The following is a 23,385-nucleotide window of genomic DNA, read 5'->3' on the forward strand; positions in this document are numbered from 1 at the left end:
ATTTGCACCTCAAGGACTTTGGAGGAAGTGATTGCAACATTACAGGTAAACAATGGCAATCGGGATGTACTCAAACTTAGGTAATTCTCATTTTCTTTAAAGGATCAAACCAAAGCATGGCTCGGCTCTCTAAGACCTAATACCATCACTACATGGCAAGCCTTAAGTAGAGAGTTTTTGAAAAAGTTCTTTCCCAAGCACAAAATAAATGCACTAAAACAAGAAATTATGTCATTCTCCCAAAAGGGGAATGAATTCTTTTTCCAAGCTTGAGAGCACTTCAAAGAACTTCTCCTTACTTGTCCACATCATGGTTATGAACCATGACACGTGATTGATGCGTTCCGAAAGGGCCTCACCATGGATACCCGTTAGTTCATAGTGATGATGTGTGGTGGAACCTTTCTTGATAAAGATCATAATGAGGCTTGAGATTTTCTAAACATGTTAGCAGATAATATGCAGATATGGGATGTCTCTACTAAACTAGACCAAACTAGACCCATTCCTAAGAGAAAATGAGGATGTACATCCTAAGAGAGGAAAACAACCTTAATGCAACATTTGTTCCATTAGCTAGAATGGTTTAAGCGTTGGAAATTAGGAAAGTTGATATGGTTAAAGCAAACACTTCCTTATGTAATTTTTGTAGCATTTGTGGTGGTGCAGACCATGACACAAAGGATTGTCCAACAATCCCAATTGTACAAGATATCATGCATGAGCATGGGCAAGCAAATGCTATAAAAAACTACCGAAGGTCAGTTATGAAACCAATGGAAAACACGTATAATCCAAATTGGCATAACCATCCTAATCTTAGTTGGAGGAATGGACCACAAATTAATGCGCCTAATGCACCTCAAATGCCTCCACAAAATAACTTCTTTAGGGCATCTAACAATGCACTATATGTGCCCCCGCTAAAGCGAACATCAGTGGAGGATGCATTGACAGAATTTATGAACTCTCAAGCTTAACTGAATCAGTCTCTAATCTAATCAAATCAGGAATTAAAGATGACCATGGCTAGGATTGAGACTCAACTAAATGCTAGGGAAAAAGGCACAATTCCTTCTCAACCTGTGCCAAACCCTACAAACACACATTTCATTAGAGACTTAAATCCAAGTGAGCTACATCATGAATAAGCTAAGGCCATCATTACCTTGAGAAGTGAAAAAGAGGTTGCTAAGAAGATAATGCAAGTAGTAGAAATACTGGGGGATGAGTCACCATCTCAAGAGAATGATGAACTCGCTATGGTTCAAGAGCCGCAACAATAAAAGGACAGAGACTAAGTCATATAAACCTCCAGTTCCGTTCTCACCTAGACTTCGGAACCCAACTGTCCCTATGAAATATCAAGAGGTGTTGGATGTGCTTCAAAAGGTTACTGTCAATATTCCTCTGCTTGATGTCATTTGACAAACTCCATCATATGCTAAATATCTCAAGGACTTGTGCACTGTAAAGAGAAAATTAAATGTGCACAAAAAGACCTTCCTTACTGAGAAAGTGAGCGCTATCATTCAACAAAGGGTCATACCCAAATATAACGGAAGTCCCATTATTCCTTATATTATTGGAAATTTTTAAATTGAGCATGCTTTGCTAGATTTGGGTGCAAGTGTCAACTTAGTACCTTATTCGGTTTACAAAATAAATGGGGTTAGGCGAGCTTAAACCAACCACGATTATACTCCAACTCGCTGACCACTCCATTAAGGTACCAAGGGAAATTTTAGAGGACGTGCTAGTCCAAGTGGATAAATTCTACTTCCCCGTGGATTTTATTTTATTAGACACCGAACCTTGTATAAACGCTAGCACTCATGTTCCCATAATTTTAGGCCGCTCATTCCTAGCAACTTCAAATGCAATTATAAATTGCAGGAATGGAATGATGAACTTGTCTTTTGGTAACATGACTCTAGAGCTAAATATTTTCAATCTATGTAAGCAGCCCATTGATAATAATGAGATCCATGAGCTGAATTTCATGTACTGCTTGATAGAAGAAGAGGAATTGGAACTTAGTCTAACTAAGGAATTGATTAAAGTCTTTGAAGACTTGAAAAATTCTGATTTAGAAAAAGTTCTTGCTAAAATTTATGATGATAATGAAAGAACTACCACCCAAGACATTGGTATATACCAATGGAGACCGCTCACTCAAATCCTATCTATCAAGAACTTGCGACCTCTGTCATCACCAACCAATGTTCCAAAACTTAATTTAAAACTACTACCAAATGAACTTAAGTATGTATACTTAGGTGAAAATAAAACTTATCCTGTGGTGATCTATTCATTTTTAGACAAGGATCAAGAGATTAAATTGTTGAATGTTCTAAGGGACCACAAAGGATCCTTGGGCCGGACCATTTCTGACATCAAGGGTATAAGCCCTTCCATATGCACCCATCGGATTCACCTCAATAAGGACGCTAAACCAATTAGACAACCTCAAAGGCACCTCAATCTAAACATGATGAAAGTTATAAAAATTGAGGTAATCAAATTATTAGATGTGCGAATCATCTACTCAATATCCGATAGTGTTTGGGTGAGTCCAACTCAATTAGTCCCAAAGAAATCCGGAATAATTATTGTGCAGAATTCTAATAATGAACTCATACCAAGACGTGTCACCATAGGTTGGCAAGTCTGCATTGAGTATAGAAAATTGAACCAGGTCACAAAGAATGATCATTTCCCTCTACCATTCATTGATCAAGTTTTAGAGAGGGTAGCAGGTCACTCCTTCTACAGTTTTCTTGATGGATATTCGGAATATAACCAAATAGAGATAGCCTTGGAAGACCAAGAGAAAATCACGTTCACTTGTCTATTTGGCACGTTTGCTTTCAAACGGATATCATTTGGATTGTGTAACGCCCCAGCAACTTTTCAATAGTGTATGTTAAGTATTTTTTTAAATATGGTTGAAAAGTTTCTTGAGGTTTTCGTGGACGACTTCTTTGTATTTTGGAATAGTTTTGAGGAATGCCTCAATAATTTATCTCTTGTCTTGTCTAGGTCTGAAGAGAAGCACCTTGTCTTAAATTGGGAGAAATGTCATTTCATGGTTCAAAAAGGAATTATTTTGGGCCATGTTATCTCCAAAAATGGAATCGAGGTAGATCACTCAAAATTGGACATTATAGCTAATCTACCTATCCCCCAAACTGTTAGAGATATTAGATCACTTTTAGGACATGCTGGTTTCTATAGAAGATTCATCAAGGACTTTAATACCATTACTAGACCCTTGACTAATTTTCTCCAAAAGGATGTCCCATTTAAGTGGACAGATGAGTGTGCAAGTGTCTTTAATAAAATTAAATCATCCCTTACCACTACACCTATCACGCGTCCACCAGATTGGACACTTCCTTTTAAACTAATGTGCGATGCAAGTGATTATGCCATAGGGGTTGTTTTGGGCCAAAGGAAAAATAAACGGCCCTACGTTATTCACTATGCGAGTAGAACTCTAAATTCGGCCCAAGTGAACTACTCAACAACTGAAAAGGAGTTACTTGCAGTAGTTTTTGCTTTGGATAAGTTTAGGTCGTACTTGCTGGGATCCAAAGTGGTCATTTTCACAAACCATTCGGCTCTAAAATATTTGTTATTTAAGAAGGATGCAAAGCCGAGACTTTTGAGATGGATCCTCCTACTCCAAGAATTTGACTTAGAGATAAAAGATAAGAAAGGAGTAGAAAACGTAGCGGCCGATCACCTTTCCAGATTGGTATCCAGGACACTTTCCCTGATGAACAATTATTTGCGATCTCCAAATTACCTTGGTATGCGGATATAGTGAACTATCTTGTAACGGGAAAAATACCATATCATTGAAAGTCACAAGATATGAAGCATTTTGAAACTGAGGTTAAGAAATTCTTCTATGATGACCCGTATTTATATAAATATGGGACTGATCAGATTTTTAGACGTTATGTCCCATAAGATGAAATTCATAGTGTTATTTCCTTTTGCCACATGAAAGCATGTGGTGGCCATTTTCTGCTAAGAAAACCACTGCAAAAATCCTAGAGTGTTGTGTGGTTTTTACTGGCCCACCATATTTAAAGACACCCGCGCTTTCTGTATTGCTTGTGATAGATGTCAAAGGTTGGGAAGAGTGTCCTAGCGCAACATGATGCCTTTATCCCCAATTTTACCATTGGAGATTTTTAATTGTTGGGGTATTGATTTTATGGGCCCATTTTGATCTTCTTTTGGATTTCTTTATATATTGGTTGGTGTGGACTATGTTTCAAAGTAGATTGAGACGTTCCAAGTAGGACCAATGACAACAAAGTGGTCATACGATTCCTTAAGAAAAATATTTTTTCTATATTTGGAACTCCAAAGGCCATCATTAGTGATGGCGGGTCTCACTTTTGCAATAGGACATTAGAGGCTTTAACAAAGAAATATAACATCAAGTATAAAGTGAGCACTCCTTACCACCCATAAATAAATGGGTAAGCTGAGATTTCTAATTGAGAAATCAAACACATTTTGGAGAAAACTATAAGGCCAGATAGGAAGGATTGGTCCCTCAAACTATCCAATGCTTTATGGGCTTATAGGATTGCTTATAAGACCCCGATTGGAATGTCCCCATACAGATTGATGTATGGGAAGGCTTGCCATTTGCCTGTGGAATTGAAACATAGATCATACTGGACAATAAGAAAATTAAACTTTGATATAGACCAAGTAGACAACGGAAATTAGAGTTGAATGAATTAGAGGAGCTGAGGAGAGACTCCTATAAAAATTCTAAAATCTACAAAGAGAGAACCAAAGCTTTCCATGACAAAAATATCTTAAGAAAAAGTTTTAAACCTCAGCAAAAGGTCCTATTGTATAATTCTTGTCTCCAGTTCTTTCCAAGAAAATTAAGATCAAGATGGACAGGCCCCTTCATTATAAAGAATATATATACTCATGGGGCTGTTAAAATTGAGAATCCACGTAATGGCAATGTGTATAGGGTTAATGGTTAGAGATTGAAGCCTTATATGGAAAACTTTCATTTGGGAGAGGAGTTCGTCTCTCTTCATAAGCCAGAATATTCAGATTGACGCTCCTAGTCTAATAGAGCATTTATGTACGATTTGTATCATATTCAATTTTTTTTGTGTTACCTAACAGGTGAGTTCTTCATGGTAGGTATTATCCACCATTTCTTTTATTTTTATTATTCTCTGCATTACATCATCATTACATTGGGGACAATGTAGATTTTAGGTTGGGAGGTGTGGATAGTCATTCATGTGAGTTTTTTTTTTAGGTTTCAGTTTATTTTTTAGGTTTAAGTTTATTTTTTAGGTTTCTGGGAAAAAAATTTTAACATTTTCAAAATAATATGTTTATATACAAGAATATGAACATGATATTATGCAAATTCCAAAGGCAAAGTTAATACTTATTCTAAGTTGATAGTAATTAGAATTTTGGTAACCGAAAATTATAGACTTAAGTTTGATTTTCTAATCACTAGTTTAGAGTGAGTTGTAATTTGATGTACTAAATTCACTATACATCCTAGCTAACTTAGTAAGGAATCTAATATGTGAACTAGAATAACAAATTTTGATTCAATCAAGGTTGAATGATCTAGTGCCATTGACATATACTTAAACAAAGAAAATTGAAAGAAAAAGTGATAAAAAAAAGAGAAAAAATTGCCATTAAAGAGCATGAATGTAATGACCATAACAATCGTGTCAGTAATCCGGAGTAAGGATACCCAAGTATCCATTGCTGTTACCGTTACAATTACGATACCATAGGTAATGAAGCAAACCCGGTGGGAATCTTCATCTAAGGGAGGTATATAATAATGAGGATATGATGATAAAAGAAGAAATGATATGAAGGAAATGAGATAACTAGAGATTTCATATTCTTGGGATGATTGAAAGGAGTTAGGATAGAGAACATGCATATTTCTCAAAGTTAGACTAGTGTCACCGAGCACCCAAGTATATTGGATCATAACTATTTTAAATTTTGATTGGGTCTCTGAACTCATGGATGTGATGGATTAGGAAATTGAGATTTTAACTAACTTCAGACTTAGGGTAAGTATTGTTTTGTTTTGAAATTCATATGATGAATGGAGGCATAATTGTATAAATTTCTGAGTATTGAACTATTTTTCATGTTTTCAATATTTATAGGTAATATTTCTAGAAACCCTCACGAGACTATAACTCGTCTACTAGGGGAAACCTAGAGGTTTAAAGGCTTGTTGTATATGCTAAATGCAAACAAAATTACCTGTAAAAATGGTGTAGTTTTATTTTTTCTAGGATTAGTTTTTATTTTTATTTCTTTGCTTATTTTACTCGGGACTAGTAAAATGCTGGTTGGGGGTGTGTTGAGACTCAAATATTGCATAATTTTTCCCATTTATATCTTAATTTTATGAACATGAATCAACTTAATATTTTATTTTACTCGTGTTTGTGTTGCAAGGTCAATTTAAGAGCTTGGATTGAAAAGGAATCCTGAAATCGTCCTTAAAAAGCATATTCTGAAACTCTGGGTCATTTTGAAAAACTACGCAGAATGAAGTTTATTTTAGCAAACTGCATAAATTTGAGATAACTACAATTTCTAGAGTTTTCCATTTAGGTGCGAAAGTTGGAGTTCCCCACTTATAAATAGGGCTTTCCAGGGCATTCCTAAGCATCATTCAAAGCATTCAAGAGTAAGATTTAAGGTTTTTAGAGAGTTTTTAATTTTATTAAAGTTTTATAAATTATTTTTTCTTTTAGATCTTTTCTATTTGCACTTATTTATTTTTAGTTGTTTTTCTATTTTGTAATTTAATTATGTTTTTCTAAGTTCTCTCTAACCCAAGCTAGAAGGGAAGCCCATTGGTTTAATATTTTCATAGTTATGATGATTGATTATTTTAATGATGAGAAGAATGGTGTATGCATGTTATCAACTGTTTAGGTTTAATTTTTTATCCTAATGTAAGATCCATATGTTTCCATCATATGAGATCCACATTGATGGATAGGCTTACCTTGGATCAATTAAATTTCCTAGATAAGAGAGGTTCCCAACCTACTATATTTCTTTAATATTCATTATCTTTTGGATATGAATTCTAAAAGTCACTGGCGCTTAAGAATATATATATCAATGGTGCAAATTCATAATTTTCCAATCTTTTATATCATTTATTTAAAATATTTAAAATATTTTATTTTCTGATTTGGCCGACCATAATGCTCGAATCCTAGCTGTGTTATCTAAGTCATCATGATTTTGAAACATTAACCTGTGTGGAACTTTGAAGCTTGGGTGTTGTTTTAATTTAGTTGAATTACATCCATTCAAAACTCCTAAAATCAAATCATCAGTTTAGTTTTTATTACTTAGTTTGTTTTGCATTTGATTTTCTCCTTCTCGCAATTCATCTCCCTGTGAGATCAACCCTGTATTCATGGGATATTACTTACGAACCTCTGCACTTGGAGGCAAGCAATCATTCATCTCAGCTGTGTTTTCAAGATCCGAGTGCTATATTTATAGAATCATTGGATGAAGGCTTCTTTCATTTCTTCACAAGATTGAAAGGTTTCGATTGGTAAGGCTAAGTAGCAAGGCATGGCCTCACTTGTCCTTACCAATGAATATAAAAAATTTCTCAATAGGTACTCATCTGACACATGTCCTCATAAATAAGCTACTTTTTTTAAGGAGACCAAGTGTTCTAGTGGTGACCACGTATAGCGTGAAATTCTGGGAACTGAAGAATTTGCTTAGTTCTAACAAACCGTATCGTCCTAAATAGCTGAGACAATGTTGCAATCACTACTTGCTGCACTTGCCTTGTAACACCCTGAACTTTTCGATACTCGAGCATCGAAAGTTCTTGTGCGTTACCATAAGGTTCAACGTAATATATACGTGTGTACAATACCAATCCAATTATCCTAACCTTACATCCTTGCCCTGACATAAACCTAAACGTTGGGAATAACCTCCATTCATAGATCAAGTCATTTGACCGTTGATTTTAAAGACTAGAGCATCCATCATGAGACTTGACTTATGTACTTCCCTTAAGTAAATTAATGAATAACCAACTATCCGTAATGATTTATATTGAAATTTCATTTGTAAGATATACTTGGAAAAGTGCATACAAGCCTGTAGAACCATTAGATTTCATAAAACTCTTAGATCAGCAATAATTACGAGAATGCTATCAACCTATACCCCTAAATTCTAAATCACATGGTTCTCATGATCCGTTTCATGTAAAATTTTACACCAGGCCTAATTATCATAAATTAAGTATACACGTCGAATTTTAGCTCTTAGATCATAGTAAACTAGCTACTTGACCTCTACATCCGTCCATACACTTATCATATCAAAATTCTGATCCGTTCATCTTGTTTACCCCATATGAATATGCTTAACCCATCATTAGAATTATAATATGAGGAACTTACACATGTAAAAAGGTCACTCAAATCTAACGATATACATGTCCTACCCCTAATCACTCCAAAAACCCAGGTTATGTCCACCCATTTATGAAACTGACTGTACATCCACCAGCATACATGGCCAGTGAGCTAACCATCAAGTCTTCCTATTTTTAGCATGTCATCTGATCGTCCATCGTGTTTGGACCGCCAAACGGGCCACATGAATACCAGGATGAACCAATCATCATAAAAATCCTAGGGGATAGCCCCAAACTACCGGGAAACTTGTCAATTAGATATGCACAAACATTATTTTAATTACAGAGTGAGCTAGTCCATTTAAAAAGGCACGTGGATCATCTATAGTCAATCAAGGCCCAAACTGGATTGATGGAAAGAGTACGAAAAATGAGAAACGTCTGACGAATTTCAAGACATTCGGACGACGTACTTCGTCGTAACGGATGTCGAAAGTTGCTTGAGAATTGGATGGCAAAGTTGTAAATGCCTAATACTATTACAAGCCACCATTGACATTCTATTGAACTTTGTGGCCCACCCGATTAACAGATTTGTCTCGTTTTCGGACCCTTATCCTAACAGGGCGTGTTCAACGCAATGAAGAGAGCAGATCGTGCAACTACAAATAATACGGTGTACTCCACATAAAAGAAATTGATTTACGTGAAATTATGTATTGTAATAGAGATGTGCACGAGGTTTTAACGGTGTGAATAATTCACACACTTCTTGAAGGTGTGGCCCACCTAGGACTTAGATCTACTTCATACTTTGACCCATAGGCCAACACATTATGACAAAGGTGGTGAAGGGAGTAGATTTTCAGGAAGTGATCACAAGCAGACCCCACCTATTTCACATGACCTGTCAGGGGGTGCTTGCCGTACGCACTAATAATAGACAACAAAACCAGCGCGACAAAAGGGCATCACCTCGTTTCCTTGCCTCAGTTGTGGGCCATCCGATCAACAGATTTACATCAAATTTATGGCCATGACCTAGCCAGACAGTGCAAAACTTGTAGTCAGGTGGGATCACACCGTAGCAATCAGATAAGTGGGCCCCACCCACTCCCAAACCAAAAAATGAATGCTGGTACAGCGCCCGAAAGGGATCCGCACTCAAAAATCTTCCCTTCATCCAGGAAGCTTGGCCAAGGCAGATCCACCAGATTTGGGCCGTCCATTCTCCAACAACAGGAGTTCCGACGCGACTCTGATATCCCAGAGAAAACGAGAATGAGATGGAAACATGGCATTCCACTGTCTTTTACGCAATCCAGGCATCCCTTTGGAAGAGGATTTTCACATGTATCATGTTCTTAAATTAGGACCATCAATCTGGTGGGCCCAGAAGCATCGGATGACAATCACAAACCGTCCGAGAGGGCTATGTTGAAGGAAAAGTTTTTAGAAACAAATCTGCCCTTAAAATAGAGCTCATTTTCCCTCGAACAATCACTGGACGGTGGCAACCGTTCTAGCTTCCAAACGAGGATCACCACCGTCCATTTGTTAGCCACTTAGGAAGGAGACCTACCCCCAAATGTTAGGAAAAAGAAACGAATGAATCTGACCAAAGATCTAAACCCATCGCAGACCAAGCAGCGAAACTGTAACATGCTTGCGCAAAATGTAAACCGACTCACGAAGAGTCTAGAATCTCTTGAGCCTATAAAACTCCTGTATCTGACCAGGAGGTGTTCATCCAGGGAAAGAAAGAAAGGAGAAATGAGAGGGAAAAGAAGAGAGAGAGAGAGAGAGAGAGAGAGAGAGAGAGAGAGACGGGGGAGAAAAGCTGTCTGGCAATTATCTTCCAATGTTGGGAGAAAGAGGAAGAAAGAAAGAAAGAAAGAGAAAGAAAGAATGAGAGAAAGAAAGGAAAAGAAAGAGAGGAAAATAAAAGAAAAGAAGGAAAGGAGAGTTGAGCCGAGGTGACTTAGTAAGTCGACTCAACCGAGATATTTTGTTAAATTCAGGTTGCGCTGGTAGAGTCTAGCAACATAGAGTGTGATTGGATTCAAGAGGTGAGGGTTTTATCCTTTAGGCTTACATTAATTTAAGTTGTTATATTTACCTTGTACTTACATGGCATCCTATTGTGTTATCTTACATTTACATGCTTTCATGTTATTTCTACCTTGCCTTTAATATGTCTTCGTGTCACTTTGAATTCTTCCTACAATTATATGTTTTACCATTAATTATTTGCCCTTTGAGATTTTAGTATAATATCGCTTACAAGTGATCTTTCTGAATTTATGTGGGGCCTTGGATACAAGCCTTGTCGTTGCCCTATCAAATATATTTGAGTTGGCCCTGCCACTCGTCTCTTTATTGAGTTGGCCATTTCCACTCTCCTTATTAAAAAATCGGTTGTTGCCACTTTTCTATTTATTAAGTTGGTCATTGCCACTCTCCTTATTAAAGAATCGGCTGTTGCCGCTCTTCTATTTGCTATGTTCGTCATTGCCACTATTGGAATTTACCATTGTCACTCTTCTTTATATTGGCCTTGTGCTATTTATCTTTAAGGCTTGGGCATGCGTCTTGATATTCTAGAACCTCCATGATTCGATTTGTATTCTCTATAAGTGTAAATACTATGTCAAGTATCCCTCTTCTAACGATTGAATAAATATCATGGACATAATGCGTTTTCGGTAGCGGCCCTGGGGCGACACGTAATTCCATATTTCACGGGTGATGGTGCACCAGTTGGTGTATGTGAATCATTATATATATATGTGTTACGTCAATTTTTTTGGGGGTTGGTTGTCGCAATTAGTCGCTCCAATCGGGGTTGCATGATTCACCTGGTCATGTTTTATGTCCGTTTTGGGATAACCCCATAAATCCATGTTAAATGTGGGACACGCCGGTGAATCTCCATAGAATGGGATGCGGGGTGAGTCAGATAACTCTGATCATATTCCACATTGTGGCAATCTCTAAGGGTGATAAACCGCATATACTTTGCTAGGCATGCATCTTATATAGATTGCTTGTGCATTGATACCTCTTGTAGTTGTGGAGTACGGGACATATCAGAATCTTTACATTGCTTTTATGAATCTCTTGAATTATTGTTAATCTTAAAGGATAACCATCATTATAAGTAGGGCGTTGACCCTCTCCCAACCATACAATTTATGCAAGTAACGTATAGATTGAAGACCTAATGAACAATCTCCCTAAAGAAGATTATATTGAAAGATTAAGAAGACAATTTATGATTTAGTTTTATACTTCCGCTGCGAACTCGATAAATGTAATAAGCTTCCATTGAGAAGGCATTTGATTATTCTTTTTACTTTGATGAAATATAATCAATACGGTTGATTTTATTATTATGAATGTATCTGGATGTGATCTAAATGGAAAAAAAATGCAATTTTCAAAAGCATCCAAGTTTATTAACACTCAGTTTTCTCAGGCATGAGTATGAACTCTGGCCGTGGAAATTCAGGATGTTACATGCCTCGCATGTGCTTCACTAAAGAAATAATCAACAAGTGGTGCTTAGCGAGGTTTTAATTCCACCATTATTACTTTTTTCATTAAATTGAAGAGAGTGTAGGGTTCATGTCCTTCCTCCATATGCAACCCCATGCTCCTTGTGCATGATTAGGTCACATAGATCGCAGTATATTTGTGCAATTTATACAAATTGTTGATGGCATTTCTCCATTTTACTACATATCGATAAGGGCACTCTTCTATGCAGGCTTCCCATTTGACTAATTATGCTAACGTCATGATTCTTTTGAGCATAAAGAACGGAAGTAAAAATAAATCACATGCCTGTTTCTGACTAGTAACCCCTTCCAGTGCTCCTGATTCGAACCACAACTTTGTTGGACCTATCAGGGATTCACCAAATTATTGTAACAAATGATTTTCATTGAAGTTTCAACAATTTCCTATCCTTACGTACTATGTCAAATGCTCTATATGAGACTCCATTCCAAAGAATATGATATTCTTAGTCTTAGGTATCTTTTCAATCCTGTGGTGTCTCAACAAGTGGCAGGCTCAGACCCCGAAAACTGCTTGTATTTGATCCTATCAATAATCTTCAAAGATTACGACTCTAATCATGTTGTTTGCTATGAACCTTCTGGTCGGAGTCTTTATTATTCTTTATTTTCCTTTCTTCTCTCTGTGAGAAACTCCTGAACTTCCCTTTGACTTCATTTCCTTGCTTTTGGCCTCTTTATCATACAGTGTTTGAAACACACGTGAGTGATGCATGTTCCACATGGACACCATCTTTGTTACGGCTTTATTTCTTCGCTCCTTATATTTATATCTATTACGATTTCGCCTTGGTTCTTCATTTTTTAGTGTATATTTTTAATAGTGTAACAATTTTTAATTGGATGACTAAGCATACGATGGTAGTGACAATAATATATATATATATATATATAGTTTTTCCCACCTCTTATAGGCATTCCGGCTATGGCAATTAGATCATCCCTACATGCAATAGCTGATTCATTATGGGGAGTACATCTGTAACACCCCGAACTTTTCAATACCCGAGTATTGAAAGTCCTCGAGTGTTACCATAAATTTAACCTATTATATATACGTGTATGGTACCAATCTAGTCAACCTAACCCTACATCCATCCTCCAACATGAATCTGACCGATTATGAATGATATTCATCCATAAATCAAGTCATCCGACCGTTGATCATGTGGTCGGATACATGTACCTTCCCTCGACTAAATCGGTGAATAACTCTTTAACCATAATAATTTAGATGCAAGTTATTTTGTAAGAATTGTTTAGAAATAGACATAGAACCAAGTAGAACCGTTAGATTTCACAAAACTCTTAGATCAACAATAATTACAAAAAAGCCATTAACCTATACTTTAAATTCAAATTCACATGGTTCTCATGATCTGTTTCATATGAAATTTTATACCATGTCTAATCATCATAAATCAACCGTACACATCAAATTTCAGCCCTTAGATCCCATTAATTTAGCTACTTGATCCCTACATCCGTCCGTACACTTATCAGATCAAGATTCTGATCCGTTCACCTTGTTCACACCATATGAATATGCTTAACCCACCATTAGAATTACAATCTGAGAAACCTACACGTGTGAATAAGACACCCTAATCCGACGATACACATGCTTTACCCCTAATCCTCCTGAAACCCGCTTTACATGTTATCCGTTTACGAAACTGACCGTATACCCACCTACATACATAGTAAGAGTGCTAACCATTAAGTTCTCTTATTTTTAGCTAGTCATCTGACCCCAGTCATATTTGGATCTGCCAAACGGGCCACAAGAACATCACGGTAAACCGATCATCATGAAGATCTTAGGTTCTAAGTCCAAACTGCCTGGTAACTTGTTGATTAGAGGTGTACAAATATTATTTTAGAATTTTGAAGTATATTAGCCATTAAAAGAACATTTTATTCATCCTTGGAAGATCGGGACCCAAACTGGATCACAGGAAAGAGCACGAAAAATGATACATGTTCGTCAAATTTCAAGACATTCGGACGGCACATTTCGACATAGCGGGCGTTGGATGCCGGTTGAGAAATGGATGGCGAGTTCGTAAATAGTGAGTGCCATTACATGCCACCATTGATGCTTGAATCGGATAGTATGGCCCACCCGATCAACAGATCTGCCCCATTTTTGGACCTTAATCCTAGCAGGATATGTTAAACACAATGAACAGAGCGGATCGTACAACTATAAGTAGTAAAGTGAACTTCTCACAGAATATCTCAATTCATTCAAATTTCTACGTGCATGGGGTTTGACGGTAAATACCATTTAATGCATTAACAGATCGTGGGGCCCACCTGGAAAGCGAATCTGACTCAAACTTGGGGCTGTGGGCTACAACGACATGTAAAGAGTGGTGAATGGCATGGATTCTCCGAAAGATCATCCCAAGTGGACCCCACCTAATCAAACAGGATTGACATTTTTCCACACAAGCTAGCTGTTGTTACAGCGACTAAACCGAGCAAAATGATGGGTTTCACCCCACTTCCCTACCCCGCGTGTGGGTCACCTGATCAATGGATTCCCACCATATTTTGGCCCCTGGCCTAAAACAACCCTACAAAACTAATGAACATATTAGATCTATGGGAATGCCATTAGAGTGGACCCCACTCAATGCTACAGTAAGTCATAACTCTCCAAGCTAGAATCCTTCCGAAATAAGTACGTATTCAAATTCAAAATGAACTGGCTCCGTTTCTTCCTCCTAAAACAATCACGTTCCAACTAGAATTAGCATCAATAGATCTCACCACTCCATATGGGATGATCCCTACCCTCAGTAGACCCTGCTAACTCAAGGACCGATTTGGAAAAGAAACTCTCTCGCATGCTACAGCAATGCCCATGAAAATCGTCATTGTAATGATATGTAGTTTAGATTTGGGGTGTACCCCATTAGCATGGGCCACTTGAGTTTTGATCTTACACCACCCATAGTCAGATGGCCTAAATAGGACCCATAAAACATGACAGACGGTATGGATCTCACTAATCCTCACTGAAGGCCCCACACATTGGTGGTGCGTGTACACATAATGAGTACACTCCCGAGGATCACCAAAATTAAGGCCAGCCTAGATTTCACGCGAAGGAAATCCTTTCTTCCTTCCGTATTCACGGACGACTGTCCACTGGGACAAGTCATGGCTCACCACGATCGTCCCTAAGGATGATCTGAACCATCCATTCAGTTAGTTACGCGACAAAACCCAAAATCTCAAAAAAAAATTGAAAGACTCTATACAACTCGTGACGTGCGCACCAGCTACACAAGGACAGTCGTTTCCCATTGAAACCGGTAGTGGCAATTGTTCTGCGTAAGTTCAGCCAATCATCCGGTTGCGTGAAGGATATGCACGGGTCCTCATGTTTACAAAAGACCTCCCGTCCCACCAGTATAAGCCACGACAGAAAGAAAAGAAGAAACGTGGGAGAAAGAGAAAGCTGAAAGATTCAGGTAAAACCCTAGATCTGAACACCAATTCCCACCATTATTAGAATTTAGTCGTTCTCCCGTTTAGTTAGATTCAAATTCTCCTGTTTTGATCGATATTTTAATTCATCTCATGCAGTTTTCTGTTTTAAAATTTTGATTCCAATTTCAGTGCGAATCTCTTGAAACCGGTTGCATTTCGGCTACATTAAAAGGTCTGGCTCTCACTTCCTGATTTTAATATATAAATATCTATCTTTTCATTTATTGCTATAAAACCCTCTCTTATTAGTATTATTGCCAAATAAATCCTAATCTTGCATGCCAGTTGGCCGAAGTTTTCCATCCCAGCTGCCGACTCGGACGGGGTACTACTTCTCTAGTAATCTGAGGGGCCCACATGATCTCTGGTTTGATGACTATACATATATTCCATGTGGAGTGTGGTTAACGTTACCTGGATCTTACCTGTATCAATGTTCGACCCGGCTAGGTAATCTAAACCTTAGGTTGAGACCTTAACCCTAAATAGTTTGTAAGCTTGAACATAACTGTATAAATTTATAACTCATGATAGGGTTTGATTCTAAGGAAACACGCACTCCCTAGCAACACTGGTTGGCGATTCAAAGTGTAAGGTGATGATTTTTCCCCTTAAGCTTTCCATTTCTAAATTAGTTTAAGTTATAGTCTTTATCAAATGTTAAAATTGTTAATTCATAGTATGCGATCTCTTATATGATTTATATATGATTTACGATTGATAATTGTGAAACATGATTGCATGCGATAGTTAGTACATGATAGCTCTCATTTAAATTTATAGTTCACATCATGACCTGTCGTGATTATTAAGCTTACATATACCTGTCGTGCTATGGTGGTATATTTTCATATGAAGTGTTGTAAGTTATCATGAACCTATATTCACTACACTTATTAGTGGGTAAACCCTCTAGTGTATGTGAACCCATACTTAGGATGTAACATGATGGAGTGTGGAATCGAATGAACCCTCGATTGAAGGTTATGTAGGACATGAGATTCCCTACTCAATTAATTTAATTGACCACTGATCAATGGGTTTCATTAAGCATCCTAAGGTGAGAGAAATCTCATGAGCCAGGGATGGTGGTAATGGGATGCCCGAGCTGTCGGCCTACACTGGGTGACGTGCCCCCCGTAGTGACCATTGAGTAACTTAAAATGGCTGATTGTAATTGGAATAATCACGGGTTGGCTGATCATGCATCCATAGCATATTGGCGATGACGGGTGGCTAATTCTGGATGTTGTAGCATGTTCCCTTAGGAGCATTAAGGGATTACTTTGCTAGCTCCCAGACCACCGACTATCGACCTATTTGTCCGACTGGATACATCGCCAGGTCGATGATTGCATGGGTGACGAGCCCAAGTCCGACTGGATAAACATCCCCAGGTCGATGTGCATTCATGCATCCATGCATATAAAAAGACTGCATCATGTACTATTTTGAATGTTTGTTGTTTTTAACTATGCTTAGCTAAGGCGACGGTGTGTAATCTTGAGGGGAATTCACACTGAGCTGGCCACTCATTCATCGAATATCCAACCGTATAGAGTATGCAGGTATAGGTGGAGAAAACAATAGTACTGACCCTGATGGTACGATGGTGGAGCCTGAAAACGGATATTACGAAGACGAGCCGCAACAAGAAGCGGCCGGTTGTTTCAATTTAAATTAATAGCAATAGTGCTCTTATGTTTAATTTGATACATTGATAATTTTTGTTTAAAAATAAAAAAGTGTAATAAGGCCCCCAGCTGAATGGGCTAAATAATTAAGTTTATATGATATTAATCCATGCTTACTTAGGCTATCATACTCTGATTTTAATCTTCCGCTAGATCTCTGATTTATTAACTCTCGGATTTTCAGAACAAGTCTCGTACTTGGGTTCTGGAAACACGGGGTGTTACAACATCTTCCTTTAACAATGTGTACGATCGTCGTATCGTTTGGGCTGCTTATCGGTCGTCATTCTTATATAATGTCTTCTGCCCTCTTTACTGTCATTTCTCTGTATGCTTGGTGGATCTTCTATTTTTCTCTCTCCATTAGTGACATTCACTAACATCTTACTCAGGCCCCAGCATGTCATCTTTATTTGAAAGGCATGCATTTTTATAGTCATGACTTCGAGATCATGGGCTTTAGTGCCAAGGTCACGGTAAGCCTGTATGTCGGGACTTGTAATACCGAACACAACTCTTGGCTTCATGGAATTTAGACACATCTTCACTTGTTCTAACTCTCCTGGGAGTTGTCAACAAATCACTCTGAAGATTTTCCATCGATCGATGAACTTTCAACCAGCTCACCTTTCCGTTGCTGGACGGAAGCCAATTCAGTTAGGCTAACATCTTGATCAGATGAGAAAAATGTTTACCATAAAGGCATCTTGCATCTGATCCCATGTAAGTATGGATTTTAATGCCATAGTTGAATACCATCTGAATGCCTTTTCTGTCAAGGATGACCCAAACAGTTGCAGATAGAACTACAGAACTATAAACACCCCACCCAGGCTAGTATCTTAAGAAAGCTAAGACAATCCGAGATGATCATATCCTAAACCAAACCCTAATCTCAGCTTAAACCCTAATCCGAACTTTGAACCATCACCCAGGCCGAAGTGTACAAATCAGTACAAAACACACCCATTTGAGCCCAAAAGCCCGAAAGAAGATTTCTGGACGAGCCAGAGCACCAAACAAAGCCCACCGACTAAAGCCCGGACCAAACCAAGCCTGGGCGGTAGTCTGACCACCACGGGCGGTAATCCGACTACCGCCCCAGAAACGAACAGTTGTCTCCTCCGAACAGCAGTTGTCTCGTCCCAAAGTCAACTTTCATATGGATTTACCCCTCCAGCCTACCTTATTTACTATTTTGCCAACCTCCAAGAGCCAATGAGAGCATGCCACATGGCATTCCTCTCTTCTTAACCAATCCCAAGCTACCATGTCAGCTTTTACCCCTCTCAAACTTAACAATTACCACAATGCCACCAGAAAAGGCTATAAATATCCCTCTCCTCTTCACATTTCACACACCAAGGAAAGACAACAACTTCTCATTTCCAAAAATCCAAGGGAGAGAGAGAAAGAGAGAGAGAGAGAGAGAGAGAGAGAGAGGAAAAGAGTTAGGGTGAGAAAGAGCTCCTAAGCCTCCAAGATCAGATTTTTTAGCTACCTCTTAGCCTCCTCCCAACCTTCTCAACCCCAAGTCTATCCTGGATTAATCATGGTGCAAACCATGTCCTAGCCTACTCAAGATCAAGCTAAAGATCCTTTCATTTTTACATATAAGCATTCATCATGACATTTCTTTCCTTCTCAACCTCCCTGCTTCTCTAGATTTCTAGTGAACGTATGCTCTGTGACTTGCCGTACATCGGATCCTGTCACATCAGAAATTCCTAGTATTCTAGTCCACTTTTCTTTACCTTTTTTGCATAAGAATCATCACATCCGCCTTCTAGACACATTGTTGGATGTATGCTCTGTGATTTGCCAAAATCTCAGATCTTGCTGCATCAGAAATCCACATGTACCTAGTCCTACTCCGACCACATCATTCATCCATTGAGATTTCCTTACCACACTCAGTAGAGACCGTACATTTATAAGGGCAGAGAGGTTACCTAACACCTTCCCTCTCTGTAACCGAGGTCCCTTACTCAGAATCCCGGATCGCAGACTAAGAGTCAATTTAAGGTGGGGGAATCTTCGGATTTCTCCAACCTTATATATTTCGCGGGTTCTAGTCGACTGTGGGATTTTAAGATTAAGTGGCTAGTGGTGTAAGTGCTAAGTTGTAAATCTAGCACCCTGAGTTGTCAAATTTTGTTGTGCCAAAACACTTCAGTATGGTTGACTTGTTTTGATAGATGGAAAGTTCACCTTCAAGTTCTAATTGATGGAAAGTTTACCTTCATTTAAAGATGAGCATGGTGTCGTCTACACCGACGTTATATGTGCTGCAAGTACGCATGTTCAACTCAACAACAAGTTGAAATTCATCAAGTCATGGTACTCAAGCTCAAGTGCATCATTTCTTCAATCTTCAAGCTTAAAGTTCAAGCTTATGTTAAAGCTCAAGTACAACACTTCAAGCTCAAGTCACAAGAATAAGATCAAGTATATTTGCTCAAGTCTCAAGACACAAGTTCGAGATAAGTTCAAGAATTCAAGGTCAAGCTTCTTGTGCTTCAAAGTGTCCTATCTACCGAAGCGACCGATGGTTCAATTTTAATTCTCACATTTAAGGTATACATGACCCTAGAATGACCTTAGGATTAGGTCATTATCATTGCATATTTAATTTTGGTCATTATACTTAATTTAGGCTTTACTTCGACTAGTCCTAGTCTTGGTTTGACTAGTCCAAGCACTGACTCGACTAGTCCAGGGTTTTTCTCGACCAGTCCAGATTTAAATTCAATTTTTTAGAATTTTTTGGTAGGTCCTCGACCAGTTGAGTACCCTACTCGACTGATCGTGGAGACTGGTTTGACTAGTCGACTGTGACTAGACTCGAACTCCAGCAACGCAATTTTTATTCACTCAACCAGTCGAGCGCTCTGCTCGACCAGTCGAGAGTCTGTTTTATCCGACCGTGCCAGAAAATTTGAAATGTCGTTCGGCTAGGACCAGTCGAGCTGAACCTAGGACCAGTCGAGGGAACCGATTTGCAGTCTATAAATAGTGGACATTTCTTAGAATTTATCATTCATTCTAAGCCAATTCAAGCCACAACTCTGAGAGATAAGTCCCCACTATTGAGAAGCTATTGTGAGGTATTTAAAATTTATTTTAATAGCTTTTTGGTTATTTAATTTCTTAATCTCTTTATTCCATTCTGTTTAATTTAAAAAGGGGATTTGGATTTAACCCTTTGTGAGATCCAAGAAATTGAATCCAAGTAGCCTAAGGTTGGATTTAATTTAAAATGCATTTAGACCTAGAACCCCTTCTTTTATGAATTGAACTTTGAACATCTTCATCTACAAAGAAGCAGTTCTACTGGCTACATCAAAGAACATTCTTCAGATAAGTATTGATTTTATTTTCTGTATTTTTGGTTTGTAAGATTCAGCCAGGAAAATCTCTATTTGTGGTTTTGACTGAGATCAGCCAGGAAAATCTCAGTGTGAGGTTTTTAATTATGTGGGCCCATTGAAAAACACATCTGTAAAGGCTTTAAGGTGAACCTTGGAAAACCTTCTTTCTTAGTGAAAGCGAACATCCCATAGGTGTGGATATCGAGAGTGGAGTAGTCGTGTGGCTATTTTTGAACAGTTGGTGTACACACACGAACCACTATAATTCTTGGAGTTATAGTGGATGATTGTATTTGTTTATGTGTGCGAATGCTGTAATCTATTTTCTGCTTTTGTGGTGAATGTTGTAATAGCTAGATTTATTTCTTTTGCCTCTGTTTCAATTTGAGTTTTTGATACTCACAGACGTTCTAGAAATCAAGTTGTCCTACCATAAGCCATTGGTTTTTGGTGTAAGGTTGTCCTTAGAACAACGTTTGTATTAACCTCTCAATACTTGTGCATTTGAGGTTGCTTTATATTTTTGCTATCTATGTTATATTTTCACATTTTATTTTTATTTGGTATAGTCCTATTCGCTCCCCCCTCTAGGACTTGGAGCTTGCCCTTTTCAAGTGGCGACTCAAAACCGACAATCAAGGTTACATACCCCACAACATACACATAAGAAAAGGGACCAAAAGCCAAGCTTGCCTAAAGAGCGTGGGCTCCGATCTCCCAGCGTTCACAGAATGGCAACTCCACTGGGGACATGCTAAGCACACTAGCTGAGACCCGACTCAAAAGTGTATGGTATTCCAATCACAAGGGACATTCATCGTTGCATTCATATAAAACAAATAAAAAACAAAACACATAACAGTCGTAAGACAAACAAACAAACAAATTAAAAAACATCAATTTTTGGCTTACACTTGTTTAGGCATCAATTTGAGCTATGACTACTCGATCCCATGCAGCTATGGCTACCCATGAAGAAGAGCTAGTAGCACAGCCAGCTCCTAAAACATCAGCATCAGCACCAGCACCTGTATTGACACCGGCACCGGTAGCTCCAACAGTTTTGCCAGTTACTACAGCCTTGAGTGAGATGTCTCAAAACTTCAAGGCATTGTAAGAGTTATTACTTCGCCTAGTACCAGGTGTCATACCAAGCATGCAGGTAACATAGCCTAGTGTGCAAAACAGCTCAATCCCGCAAACTCCTTTTGCATTCTCCCTCATTCCTCCGGTGAATCATGTTCTCCCTCTTCCGGAGGAATCAGCACAAGATCAATAGCAACTGACAAACGGGAGCAACCCTCCCACACATCAATACCCAGCACATCTCCCTGGAAACGGGAATAGTAATCAACTTACAACACAGGTTCCCCCTAACGGGAATCACCGACAAGAACTAGCGGATGCCCATGAAGGGGGCCAGTTTCGAGTCCAACTCACTCCCCCTAACGAGAGTAACATTCCAGAATTGGCAGATACCCCGGGCGGGAGCCATTTTCGTACATCACACCCTCCCCTGAAAGGGTATGGAGTTTAATTCCAATTACCTCCCACCACTAGGAGTCCATCTTCTTTCCAACAAGCCCCCATTCTTAGAAACCAAAGGGTCGAGGAAATCGACCCTTATGAGGAGGAAGCAGCCCAAGCCTTACATCAAGGGGCAAGATACCCGCAGCACAACAAATCAGAAATCGAAGAGTTGAGGGAACAATTGCAAATGGTACAAAATCAGCTGCAGAGGCAGCAAAGAGTGGATCATCCATCCACTAAATTCAGGGATTTGTGTCTCTTTTCAGATGCTCTGGTGCCTCCAAACTTTGAGGTGCCAAAATTCAAAAGATATGATGGTAGCGGGTGCCCTACAGCACATCTGAAAGCCTTTTGTGGGGAACTCAATGCGATAGCAGGGAATGATGGGGACTTGATACAACTTTTTCAGAAATCCCTCAAGGGCAATGCCTTGGACTAGTACACATCATTGGACAGCCATCAGATTAGAACCTAGGAGAGACTCTCCCAAGCAATCATTGATAGATTTTTCGATAATCTGAACATGGCTCCGAGAAGAGCAGATCTGGCTACCTTGAGGTAGAAAGCTAACGAATCATTGTCTGTATATATGGGACGATGGCGGGCCATGGCTGCCCGAATGAGAAACCCCATCGACAATGAGGAACAGATATCCATGATCATCCATTCGACAAACCTAAACATATCTGGATATCTAATCTCGTACCCATATGTGAACTTCTCCCAGCTCCTCCGAGTTGGGGAACAAGTGGAAGCTAGGATAAGAGCCGGAACCATTTCCTCATGGCCGCATCAGGCCCCCTTAATCAAAAGAAACAAAGTCGAGGGGAAGCCCATTGGATATGGGAATGGAACCGGCACTATTCTCCCGCAACGTACTACAGAAGTTAACAACATCGTCGCTAACACTCAAGGTAACCAGTACGCCCCGCAACCAGAACCATAGCAAAACAGGCAGTACCGATCATAACCAAACAGGCAGTATGTAACACCCTGTACTTCTTAGTACTCAGGCGTTACCTGGCAGACCTCACTTAGTAACTCAAATCTAGTTTGCTTAGACTATCACCTTCATTCTAGCATAAATCTGACTGTTGAAGGTAGTCTTCACCTACAAATCGATTTATCCATCAATTGATGTCCAAGATGGACCGTCACATCACCAGATTCATTGTCCATCGAGCCTATAATACTTAATCTAGCGATTGATTAATTGTTGACAACCATCGGACCATCATGATTTG

General features: G+C 38.8%; 1 non-coding gene across 1 annotated transcript; it reads right to left on the bottom strand.

Annotated features, from left to right (window-relative positions):
- Nucleotides 1-210: 210 nt before the first annotated feature.
- Nucleotides 211-317, bottom strand: LOC131235871 (small nucleolar RNA R71). Its single transcript, XR_009166388.1, has one exon. It is a non-coding gene; the product is annotated as a small nucleolar RNA R71 (small nucleolar RNA).
- Between the last annotated feature and the right edge of the window lie 23,068 nt (nucleotides 318-23,385).

This window comes from Magnolia sinica, chromosome 19 (genome assembly GCF_029962835.1).
Source record: "Magnolia sinica isolate HGM2019 chromosome 19, MsV1, whole genome shotgun sequence".
Taxonomy (NCBI): domain Eukaryota; kingdom Viridiplantae; phylum Streptophyta; class Magnoliopsida; order Magnoliales; family Magnoliaceae; genus Magnolia; species Magnolia sinica.